Genomic DNA, 12,217 nt, shown 5'->3' on the forward strand with positions numbered 1-12,217 from the left:
TTTTTTTTTAATTAAAGTGTTTACTGAGGATATGTACAGGTAAAAATTGAATGACAAATTTTTAATATTGCCATCATCTGAAAAGCTCTGGTGATTGGAGCTCGAAGTCTGGGGCTCGGATATAGAGGATGCAAGAAATTGCACGGCAGTTTTCTTACACCTTAAGCCTTCTTTATTGAAGGTCACCTAGGATAAGAGGGTAAGTGCAATGAAAGAAGTGGAATGATTAGCTTTGAACAAGTGTTGTAATTCTAAGAGCTATAGCCAAATTAATCTGATCAATTCTCCTTATTAGCCAAGTCTCCTCTTTACATGAGAATACATTTTTCAAATACCAGTCTGCTACTTTGAGCTGTTATTTTACTGTCTCCGAAGTGCCAAATCCAAACGTCTTACTTCACAGCCACTAAAATTTCCTGCCCCATCTCTACATTGTGATATTTTCAAAATACAGTAGGTTGTAGCTTTTTATGCATCTGAAATGTAGTTACATTGTAAAATTAACTTAATTCAGTCTTCTGCGAGGACTACTTCCAGAGTCTTTGCATTGAGTATAAGTATTTTTTAATTTGAAACATGCCTCTGAGACATCAGCTTGAGAACTGCCAGTGTACAACACTGCTGCAGCAAAATCCATTCATTGCCAAATCAAAGTAGGTTGAACTTCTAGAAACAGTAGAACAGTTAATACTTGTGCCTTCTGCTGCTGAAGGTGGCTGTATGTTGTATGTTCTCTACGTTCTCTTGTATGTTAGTTCCATTCTTCAACATTTCCCAATACTTTTTTCGCATACTATTTCCTTTCTTCCTTCCATACAATTTTATTCCATATATAAAATCTTTCTGTATATGAGGTATGTTTCATAATGTACCCCAAGTGAAATACAGTATCTTCAGTAGTCCTGGAAGTAAAAGTAAAAATTAAGTGCAGTTCATTTCTTGCTTGCATTTTCCTTTCGAAGTAGTTATGAATTCTCTATCAGCCTGGCAGCATAAGAAGGAATGCTGCAGAAGGGATCTGGGTCTCCCACAGTTCTCCAACCACATACATAGAAGATGGACCTAAGGTGACAAGTGGCCTTGCAGTGGATTCTGCTGCTTCCTCTTAGTTATGTGAAGCAGCTGAGGCTTCTGTCACATGGTACAAATTACTGGAGCAGCTTATTGCAAGTGGTTTTGCTTCAATTAAAAAAAAAAACCACACAATTTGCAGTCTCCTTCAATTTATCTTCAATTCTTTATTTTCTTTCTGGACTGTCTACTTTAATTTTCAGATTGTTGTGGGTGGGTTTGTTTGTTTTTCTGCCGGTAAATAAGATGAAGTAGCCTGAATGGCACCAGGAAGAAGAATTAGTAGGTTCTGAAACAGTTGTGGAAGGTAAAGAAAGAAAGGAAAAATAAAGAGCAGGACTTTATTCTTTTAGTTGTTTTTTTTTAATGTCATCCTGCTGCCTCTTCAATACAACAGCTAATAGATCTAGTTCCCATTGGTTTCTACAGTGTATAGAAAAATGGCAATGAATATGAAATAAATAAAAGATTGATGGGAAATGTCATTTTAAATTCAATAGGTCAGATTCTCAGCTGGTATAAAATAAAGCATTGTACATCTCCATTTGTTTAAGGTCAGGCCTAATATATTTGCAAAGAGCCATTCTATATTGCCATTTTATATAGTCATATAACCTTCCAGTCTGTTTTTCATTGCATTCCAAATACTTCCTCAGTTGATGCACATTTAAAAATCTATTAAAGATCACGTGTGAAACAACATAAAAGTTCAGGTGTAATATTATGGCTTTAAATGAATTATTCACATCTTTTAAAAAAGAAAAAAGTCCAAAAAGTAACTGATTCAGTGCTTTGATTCTACTTCAACTTCAATTATTCAGGAAAGTGTGTTTTGTAGTTCTAGCTGGAAGGCTACTGGCATATTTTTGGGGGGATGTTTCCATCTATGTTTGCTTTATCCATAAGCCAAGCTGTAAATATTGTAGAAATTAAGTCTTTTTTTCCTTGTGTGGCATTATGAGAATTGAAAACTTGTTATAGAGAAAACAATCAGCACACTTCAGTAAATAAAAGAGGGAAAGAAAAAAACTTATGATGAGAGGCTGAGTCTGTCTGCAAGTGATTGCATGCAGAAATAAGACAACTGGATATTTTGCTGAATAAAGTAAGGTCTATTGCTTAAACGATCTTTAATGCCCTTCTGCGTCTTTACTTTGGAAGATTTCTGCTATGAATAATGACTTTGACCTTCTTGACTTTTCTCATGGTATTAGGTGCTGGCCAATATGCACATAACCAGCAGGAGTTGGTCCTTAAAGGAGCCCCAGTGAGATGCTTTATTTCCCCACACCTCTTCTTTTCTCAATGGGTTTTAAAGTGGTATCTGACATCATTCTTCATATCAGCATAGAATGTTCCCCAACAAGAATGCTAGAAATTCTATTGCAGCAGAATACACCAAATCACTTGAAATTTTAAACTGATTTTTTCCATCTTATGAGGTGCATGTAACATACTTGTTTAAAGTTATTTTGGTCATCTTGTCAAATGCAAGCTGCTGTTAAGTTCTCAGAAATCAGTTCTGTGAGTTGTCTAGTAATGTAGCACTCAATGCTGAACTCAGTTTTAGGATACTTTTTTTAGTTTCATATTTCTGAAGCTAAAAGTCATTCTCATATTTCATTGCTTTTAAAATTAAAAGATTAATTTTTTTGTCTAAATTTTGCATCAACTATTGCTTGAGTATTTGAGTATCAAGGAGGAGTCTTCATAAAGGCTCTATTTAGCAAAGCATTCTCAAGGAAGTTTTTCAAAGGCTGTTAATTTGTCCAGATTTTTTGTTGTTTTTTCTTTTTTTTTTAATTTAAAAAGGTGATGCTATTTGCATTTCTATTAGTGAATTCTTTGTGTTGCACTGATCAGTCTCTGAGAGCTTCAAAAGGCAACAGTAGATCTTCCTTTGTGTAGTCTGTCTGTGGCAAGGCAGCTAAAGGCATATCCTAGGCTAAGAGGTTGTTCAATAATGTCAAATGAATCCCTGGAGCTCTGCTCTCTGTCATATTATTTTCTGCAAATGCTGACACAAATGAAGTGAAGCATTTATTTATATTCACATACCTATTATTATGGTAATAGGACTGCTACTGTAGTATCAATATGAGAATTTAAATATATGAGGTGTAACTTTGGTTCGTTCTTTTTTTGGTAGATGATTACAGTACCATATTTTCCCAAAATTGGAATGGATGCTCAGGTGCAGTTGAGAAATAATGTGACTTGACTTCTGCAAAAATAAGGAAAGAAATTCTTTGGGAGATTAAATAGTTAGGCAGCAGGTGGTGGGATATACTTAACTGCTTTCTGTGTGTATATAAATGAAATACACCCAGTAAAATATGACAACTGTGTGACTGCAAAGGATATCTTAGACCTTCCAATGTGTTGTGAGGCAGAAGGAGAATACAAGTTTTCTTCATTCCCCAGAGAAGAGTATACCCATTGTGAACTCCATTTATTGAAGCGCATTAATGCGCTCATAAAATGCTTTTTTTGTTGTGGTTCAGATAGAGGAGAGACTAATTTAACCCTTAGCTTGCAGAAACATCCAAGCACTAGTTTTCCATACTAGGAATTAGGTATATAGTGATAAAGATTTTTAAAATAAGGGAATCATTGTTAATTTTGTTTCCCTTTCCACTTCCTTACTTGTTCATTACGTTAAGTAGGATGCCATGGAAAAATAATGGAAAAAAAAAAGTGGAAAAATTTGGGGCTTATAAATGGTACAAATCTTTTCTCTCTTTTCTTAATGTTAGCTTACTTATCTTTTCTCACTCGTAGATGTTGGCTGTTATCCCTTCCTCATTAATTTGAGGATTCAGTGGTTACACCAATTCTTCTGTTATTTCAGGTTTTCTACAACTCTTGAGTATAAATACACACTTACTTAAAAATTTTTATGTCTTTTGATGTTTCTTTTTATTTCATTCTTTAATATATCACTCTGTGATTTTTATCATTCTACAACATCCATCGCCTCAGGCTAAGTTCAGTAATATCCTGCAGGAGTTTGCTGAGTCTTTAAGATGTATCAGTTTCTTAATATTGTTATAGGAGTTGGAAAGTGGAAAAAAAATTGTTTTTAGTAGGAGTTAACTGGCATTTTGACAGATTTATTAATACATTGTTTCCTTGAACTTCCTATCAAAATGATCTCTAAGCTTTTTGTTGCTCACCATCAACTCTGGTAAAATTTATGTGCAAGCACATACAAGTCTGAGTAGGTCACTCTGGAAGTAAGGCCTCCTAGTTATTTCTGTGGAAACCACAACAATACAAATAGCACAATAAGGTTATTTGATAAAGCAAATTCTCAGCTACAAAATGCTAGTTTTCAAAATGGTCACCACCCTATCTTTACATTTTCACCAGTGATGAACAAGAACCCACATGCTGCATTCATAGGAATCTGCACAGCAGAGTTGATCCACAGTTGTCACCACTGCTGAAACGCGCTACTAGCCACTTCACTGTGCTCACATCCACTGTTTGGTCTAGATGAACATTCAGCAAGTGTCAATGAATGGCTGCCATTTTTTCTGCTTGGAGGAATTCAGTGACACACCTTTGTTTCATCTGCACTATCATGTCAGATGTCATTCTGTCAGACTGCCCCTCTGCTTGCAGCTTGGAAGGCAAATGGTATCCTGGGCTCCATCAAAAGAGGGGTGGCCAGCAGGGACAGAGAGGTGATTGTCTGTTTCTACTCTGCTCTTGTGAGGCCCCACCTGGAGTACTGTGTCCAGGTCTGGAGCCCCCAGTACAGGAAAAGCAGGGAGCTGTTGGAGAGGGTCCAGAGGAGGGCCACAAAGATGATCAGGGGACTGGAGCACCTCCCCTACAAAGACAGGCTGAGGGAGCTGGGCTTGTTCAGCCTGCAGAAGAGAAGGCTGTGGGGTGACCTCATTGCAGCCTTTCAGTACCTAAAGGGAACCTATAAACAGGAGGGGAGTCAACTCTTTGAAAGGGTGGATAACAGCAAGACAAGGGGAAATGGTTTTAAGTTGAAGCAGAGGAGATTTAGGTTGGATGTCAGGGGGAAGTTCTTTACTATGGGAGTGATGAGGTGCTGGAACAGGCTGCCCAGAGAGGTTGTGGATGGCCTGTCCCTGGAGGTGTTCAAGGCCAGATTGGATGGGGCCCTGGGCAGCCTGGTCTAGTATTAAATGTGGAGGTTGGTGGCCCTGCCTGTGGCAGGGGAGTTGGAGATTCATGATCCTTGAGGTCCCTTCCAACTCAGGCCATTCTGTGTGTGTGATTCTGCTACCATCTGTCACACAGCAACAAAATATAATGGAATGTAATTGAGAAGGTTCAACCTCTACTGCCATACCACTATTGTTTACCTCTGACATTGTGGACCAACCTAATAAAAAAAGGAGGCATTTTTTCAGAATGATCCTCATACATACACATTCGTATAAAAATGTAGCATTCTGGTTAACAATATTGTCCTGGCTTTGAATTTTAATCCTCCCATTCCTAATCTGTCTGCATTTCATCTATGTGGTAGAATGTGTGAACTCTTTATTACCTTTTGCATTTTCCATGCTGTAATTGAGTGTCTAGGTAGCCAGCAATTGTTCCATCCCTGGTCATAGTTGTCTATAACAGATTTAACAATCAGAGCTGTCTTTCTGTGTAATCAAGAAAATACATGCTTTTGTCTTATACTATTTTATTTCTTTCAGTATTTTATGTATTCGGTGGGATGTGAAAAGCTCAGGGGTCTAATTAGTGAGAGAATGAAAGATCATGAGAGAGAATATTTCACTCTTAGGTCACTAGTTCAAATGCAGACTAGCTTAATAGTTCTGTGTAAGTTGTTACTATCTGACAGCTGCTCCATATTCTGTGAGAGATGGAAAATTTGTCACAATCTAGTTTCTCTGACATATAGATCTCTAGTATCAACATCCTACAGATAATTATCTGTACAGGAATGTTGTTTATTTTACCCTGGCAGAAAATAAAGTGGACTATTATTAAATGGACTACTTTATGTGGAACAAAGTTGAAGGGTATTTGAAAACCACTGTGAGAAAGGAAGAGATACCACATACTTCTGTTTTCTACTGTGCTGAATTTTTTTGCCTAATTTGTTGAAGGCAACAAAGATACTCTGCATCAGATAGAACGGGTGTAAATTTACTGGAAGCACAGAATAGTAGTTTTAAACTGATTTTGAAAAACAAATCAAATATATTAGCATTTTTCCTTCCAATTCAAAATTAAAAGTGGTAGTATCTATTCCAGATAGTAGCATTTAAAGTTCTGAGATTATACTGCCTTGTATACTAGTTAAAGTTAAGAAAAAAACTGAGGTATTTACATAAATGTGGTGGTCATAGTGGCAAATTACTCAATATTTACAAAATAATAAAGTAAACATGTCTATATATTGTGTATATATATATCAACTGAATATAAGATTGCAATCATAGAATTGCAGGGGTTGAAAGGGCAATTGTTTTTAATAGGCTTTAATAATAATTGGCAGAAATTTTCAGTACTTATATGAAGGCACCAGATTTCTTAGGAATTGATTCTGGAAAATTTAAGAAATAAATGAAGAAAACCGAGGACTTAGATGTCCATATGTCTGTGAGTCCTAAATGGTGAATAAATTTCCCCTTACCCCCGTGCAACAAAGTACTGCATAAGTAGTGAAGTCAAACATTACCACAAATGGGAGAAAAGCAAGCTATGCAACTAATTACACATGGATCAGCGATGAGTTACCTTTCCCTTTTCTGACTTAGAAATAAAATATCTGTGGATATAATTCCTTTTAAAATACAAAATGAAAACTACTGACATCTGTTCTTGTTGTATTTCGTGAATTATAGAATGGCCTGAGTTGAAAAGAACCATAATTATCATGTAGTTTCAGCCCCCCCTGCTATGTTCAGGGTCGCCAACCACCAGACCAGGCTGCCCAGAGCCTCATCCAGCCTGGCCTTGAACGCCCCCAAGTATGGGGCATCCACAGCCTCCTTGGGCAACCTGTTTCAGTGCATCACCACCCTCTGTGTGAAAAATGTGTCTGTCTGCTTGGAGATATGGTAATGTCATCATCTCATCCATTCCTCAAATCTTGGGCATCATACATACTATACAGGTTAGGATTTATTATAAGACTTCTCATTTATTTCAAGTTAGCATACTTTATCAGTTTCTTAATTACCCAAGGCCTCAAGCCTTATTATCAGCACTGCACAGCATCTGTATACCCTTTTGACTTCAGCAGCCATTACAAGTGTTCAGTGATTGTCCAAATCAGACTTGCAATCCAGAAGGAGGCTCATTTTCATCAGTGTAAATTCGTTTTGCTCTTTGGTGTGTCTTGTGAAAGCTCATCAGGTTAATGCACACCCAGTCCAGCTGCTAGGAGCAGAGAAACCTGATTTTTGAAGAGTTTTGGCTGTTACAAAATGTAAATGATGCATAGTGTTGATATATTTGTAAGGGAAAAGAATATCATCTCTGTAAAATGATAAAGTACATCTGAGCAGCTGCTTTTTATGTGTAATTAGAAGCCAGATGTGGTAGAAAGCTGGTCATTTAGTATAGTTAACAGCAGACATTAAAAACTTACTTCATTAAAAGAAAACTTACAGCCAATACATTAACAGATAATGGAAATTGATAAGTATAAACCAGTTTTGATTTAGCTACAGTGCTTTTCATTAATTGTGTGTCTAAATTAGCAGCTACGTTTATATGTATGTAAACAGCTATAGTCCACTTTGGCATTTTGTGAATTACAATCATAAAATATTCATTTCACTTTTTTTCTGAATGTAATGTGAATTTTGGATCATATGCTCCTAAAAGGTCCTTTTTTTCTGGTTTTAGCACTTCTGTTGTTCAGTTAGCTTATCTTAGGTACCCATACTCAGAAGGTTCTTCCTGTTAGTTTCTTCAAATCAAAGGAACAGATAATTTTCTCAAAAATGTTTGCAACTTTTAAACCAAATAAGCATGTATATATCTGCACTAAATATCTGACGAGTTGGTTTCTTAGAATTTTAGTGCCTTGAGGCTTTAGTTGAAAGCAGGACTCTAAATAAAACTAGCTCATGATCACCAATACAGTCTCTATGGGCATTTCTATGTGAAGATGAGACAATAACATAAAGTCCAGTATGAAACTGCTTATGCACAAGTTGTTTCTTACATTTTCATGATGCACACTTGTTTCTTTCTGATGTGATTACAGTTTGTGATATATATCACAATGATGGAATCACTGTTTACTGTAACTTTAAAACTTCCCAAGATGCTACATAGTCCTAAAACTTTGATAATTTATTTGTTTTTTCCCATTTTTATTGCCAGTGCAACTTTTTTTTAAGCTCAAATTTGTCAAAACAGCAAGAGAATTTCAGCTCCTTATTTGCAAAGTGAGGTATTTCACATGTAAATTGGTTCATTTTTCAATAGCTCCCAATCTGAAGAGCATTATTTCAGTTGTGCTGCTTTCTGATTTGCTTTGCTGAAACTAACTTTTGAGAAAAATCATTGGCTTAGGGCTAATGGCTCCAGGGTTCAGAACTCTGAGACAGTGTACTTCAGACAATAGCAGTCCCTTAAATTTTCTCCTCTTTATCACCATTTAGTAAGTCTGACACAATTTAATACTTCATTCTTACATCTTGCTTATTAAAAGAGGCCTATAACAGTGAGTAGTTTATTTATGAAGTCCTCTCTTTTTGTTTTGCGCATCAAGATAGGAGAAATCGGGTTCAAGAAGAATGTGTACCTAGTACTCTGCAATCAAATATGAATGAGCAAAGTAGGCACAGCAGAGTGGAATGGAGGTTCAGTATGTAATCCGTAAGTGAGGTGGACATTTTTTTTTAAATAAGCTCTTTAAAAGGTTGCTTGGGACTAAGAACATGGTGGAAGTACCATGTGACACCTACTTTTGAACATGCATACATGATGTTTTGCACTGTAATAGGTGCTCACTGATTTAGTCTTGCCTAGAATGGAATCTTGCAAAGTTGCATTACGGTTCCATGAAACTTATTGTTTATGTACACTTAGACAGCAAGAACAATGTGAACAGAGGCAAAAAAACTAACATCTTTCACGCAAGGAGGAAATGAAAGTGGTACTTCTGGTTATCAGGGCCTTTTGGATAGCTGAAGCTCTTTTTAACAGCACAGAAAAGCCTATGTTCGGTGCAGCTCATTGAGATAGCACAGCATGTATAGCATTAAAAAAAAAAATGGTGAAATCTTTGAATAATGAGGGCATATTGAGAAGAATGTGTTTTATTATGTTTCATTCCAGGTGGAGTGGGCAAGGGCAGAGACTATAGTATGCAGTTAAAAATGATGTCTATCGTATATGGTAAACTGAAAAGAATTTTCTATTTTGAATAGTGGAAGGAATGGTCGGTCTGTAAAGGAACAGAAATTGCAGACAGAAGAAAAGCTGAAAACAAGAAAAAAAAAATACCATTTTCACCTACCTGAGTTGGAGCCTAAAATGAATATTGCATTTTCTGATTAAAATTCAAGCTATTCTTTTTAATAGCTTGAGACTTAATGTGATGGAAGCATTGGATTGCCTAGATTGGATAGTGCTTTTCTCAATCGCTTTTTCTGCATTGAACTTTTCTTTTGTAATTTATGTACATACAGATAAAACAAAGATGGGAATTTATAGCTTTCTATTGATTAAACTCTTATTCCAGTTGATTTAATTAGGTCCTTTGCTCCTTGAAAATCAGATCTGAAGCTTAGATACCGATACATTGCTTAAGGCATTCAGGCTAAGGTGATGGAAGGAAGCAATGAGTCCATTGTGTACGGTTTGGGATTGAGAGAGGTGGGGGAGCTGGAGAACAATCATCGGGGATTGCTTGCCTTTAAGGGAATGCTAGCATTGAAGCTGGGAACAAAGATGTGCAAATGAAAGCATAGATAGAAGTAGAAATGAAGATTGATAAAGAGGGAGATTCAGCAAACTGTACATACTTTTATTTTCTTGATGTGATTAAAAAGAAACGTAGCAGACTGAAAGATGGTGTTTGGGATTTATGCAGCAGCATGGTGAATGACTTATGTATAGTTATTCAGAATGGATGCAAGGATGTTAGTGGACTGCATTCTAAGTACTATTAAAAAGAAGTACTATAAAGCAAGAACAACTGATACTGCTAATTGCTAACTAATTTCTATTTGGCAGTAGTTATTTTTAAAATGATGACAAGTGATAAGACATTTAATCTGGCAACTGTTTCCTAGCATGGCATACCTTTTGTGGAAGCTCTTCCCTTTACTTAAGACATTCAGTTTTCAACTCACTTTATTCTTATAGGTGCAAATATCAAACAATTTTTACATTCCCTATATATTTTCCTGTGATCTGAGAAGCAACTCTACACAAATATGGAGATATAATCCTAGCTTTAAAACAGCAAGTTATAACTGCATGCTTTTAAGTGAGTCAAAATAAGAAACTCCAGAATAATATTAGTGTAATTTCTAAAGTCATTTCAGCAAGTTTTAGTTCGGTAAACACATGTATTTTCAACTTCAAATTCCAACTGTCCCTATTAAAATGCTGAAAGTTAGCATGATAAAGTTTAAGTTCACTTAAGAATAGCACTTACAGTACCAAATCTTTAGGCTGGCTCTGGTAAAGCAAAACACATTGATATTAATAGCTTCAACAGCATTACATTTTCTAATGCTGTACTTTAGAATGCTTGTGGAGGAAAATGATCTTCCTTTCTTCAAGCATGAGTAGTATGTAGGCATTGTCTTTTTTGTGAATGCTACCAGCTGTCTTCTTTTTTGATCAGGTGACAAGGCAGAGAATCAGGATTAATGAACTGAAATGGTGGAGGGGAAAAAAAGATTTTCTCGTACATTTGTAGTTGGAATACAAACATGGAAGATGAAGTGTGCACAAACATCAGTCTTTGCAGCTAATCTCAGCTCCTACTGAAAGCTGTGCTAACTTCAAAGTTCACATTCTTGATATTTTTATTAATATTTTATTCTATTTAATGGACATTAAAATAAAGACCACAACTTAATCCCAAGGCAAGTTTTCAGAATTCAGTAGGCAGGAGAGACAGGTTTGCTTATTTCTGCTACCCAGTACCATAGTACTCAAGGCTAGTGTGGTATTAACTAAGACAGATTACAGAGATATGTACCATCTGTCTCAAACTTCTCCAAGAAAAACAAGGATGTCTCCAACAGTTGTAAATGGGGCTTTACTTTCTGTGGGGACAGGGAGATCCAGACCTTTATGACTCAGTTCCTTTGAGTCTTATTTCTTTTTCTGTGCTAAACCCAAGTGGGAGAGCAGGTAGGAAAGAATGATTGATTCCTGATAGAAGAAGGTGGCTGTCTGCAAATAATTTAGTGTTGACAACTTCAACCCTAATTGGCTCACTTTTTCAAGGGAGTTTTTAAAGCTCTTTTTCCTAGAGTCAATTGCTGTGATCTCATAACATTTTAAATGATGATGATAATCATCTCTTGTAAGAGCTGGATTCTGCCATCCCATTTTCTCACTACTTCTCTCTACACATCAGGGATTTTGCCTGATCTTGCTGGGCATAACCATCCTTACTCCATGGCCACCATGTGATGTGGATCAGGTGTGTCTAGACAAAATCCAGTGGTGGTGAAATAGTTACAGGTACGTCATATGCAAGTGTAATAGAGATGACCATGGGTGAGTATTTGGTATTGGTACCAAGCCACAGATTCTTCTGAATTCCATATAGTGTGAATGTGACCAGACAGTTCTGAGCAGAGCTCACATAAAGCAGTATGAATTTGAGCTACTCTGAGCCAATTGGCATGGGAAGTAGGAATTGATCTGAAGTGGTTCAGGAAGACAGTATGAACACGCATAATCCATGATAAACTTGGAAAGACTGTTGTAAGTCTTCCTGTAACGCCAAACAAAATATCACACAAGCTGAGTATTGTCGTGGCTTTCCCGTAAGATGCTTTTTGGAAAGAGTGTTCTGTAATATGACTTTAGACAGCTTCTCTCCACTTCCAACGTGACTGGCTCTTTCCCAACCCTTATTCCCGAGCAAACATATTCTTTTAAATGTAGAAATTTCTTTCTATGTCTCCAAGGGTTGAAGTTAGCTTGTTTCCTC

The sequence above is a fragment of the Meleagris gallopavo genome, chromosome 1, assembly GCF_000146605.3.
Source record: "Meleagris gallopavo isolate NT-WF06-2002-E0010 breed Aviagen turkey brand Nicholas breeding stock chromosome 1, Turkey_5.1, whole genome shotgun sequence".
Taxonomy (NCBI): Eukaryota; Metazoa; Chordata; class Aves; order Galliformes; family Phasianidae; genus Meleagris; species Meleagris gallopavo.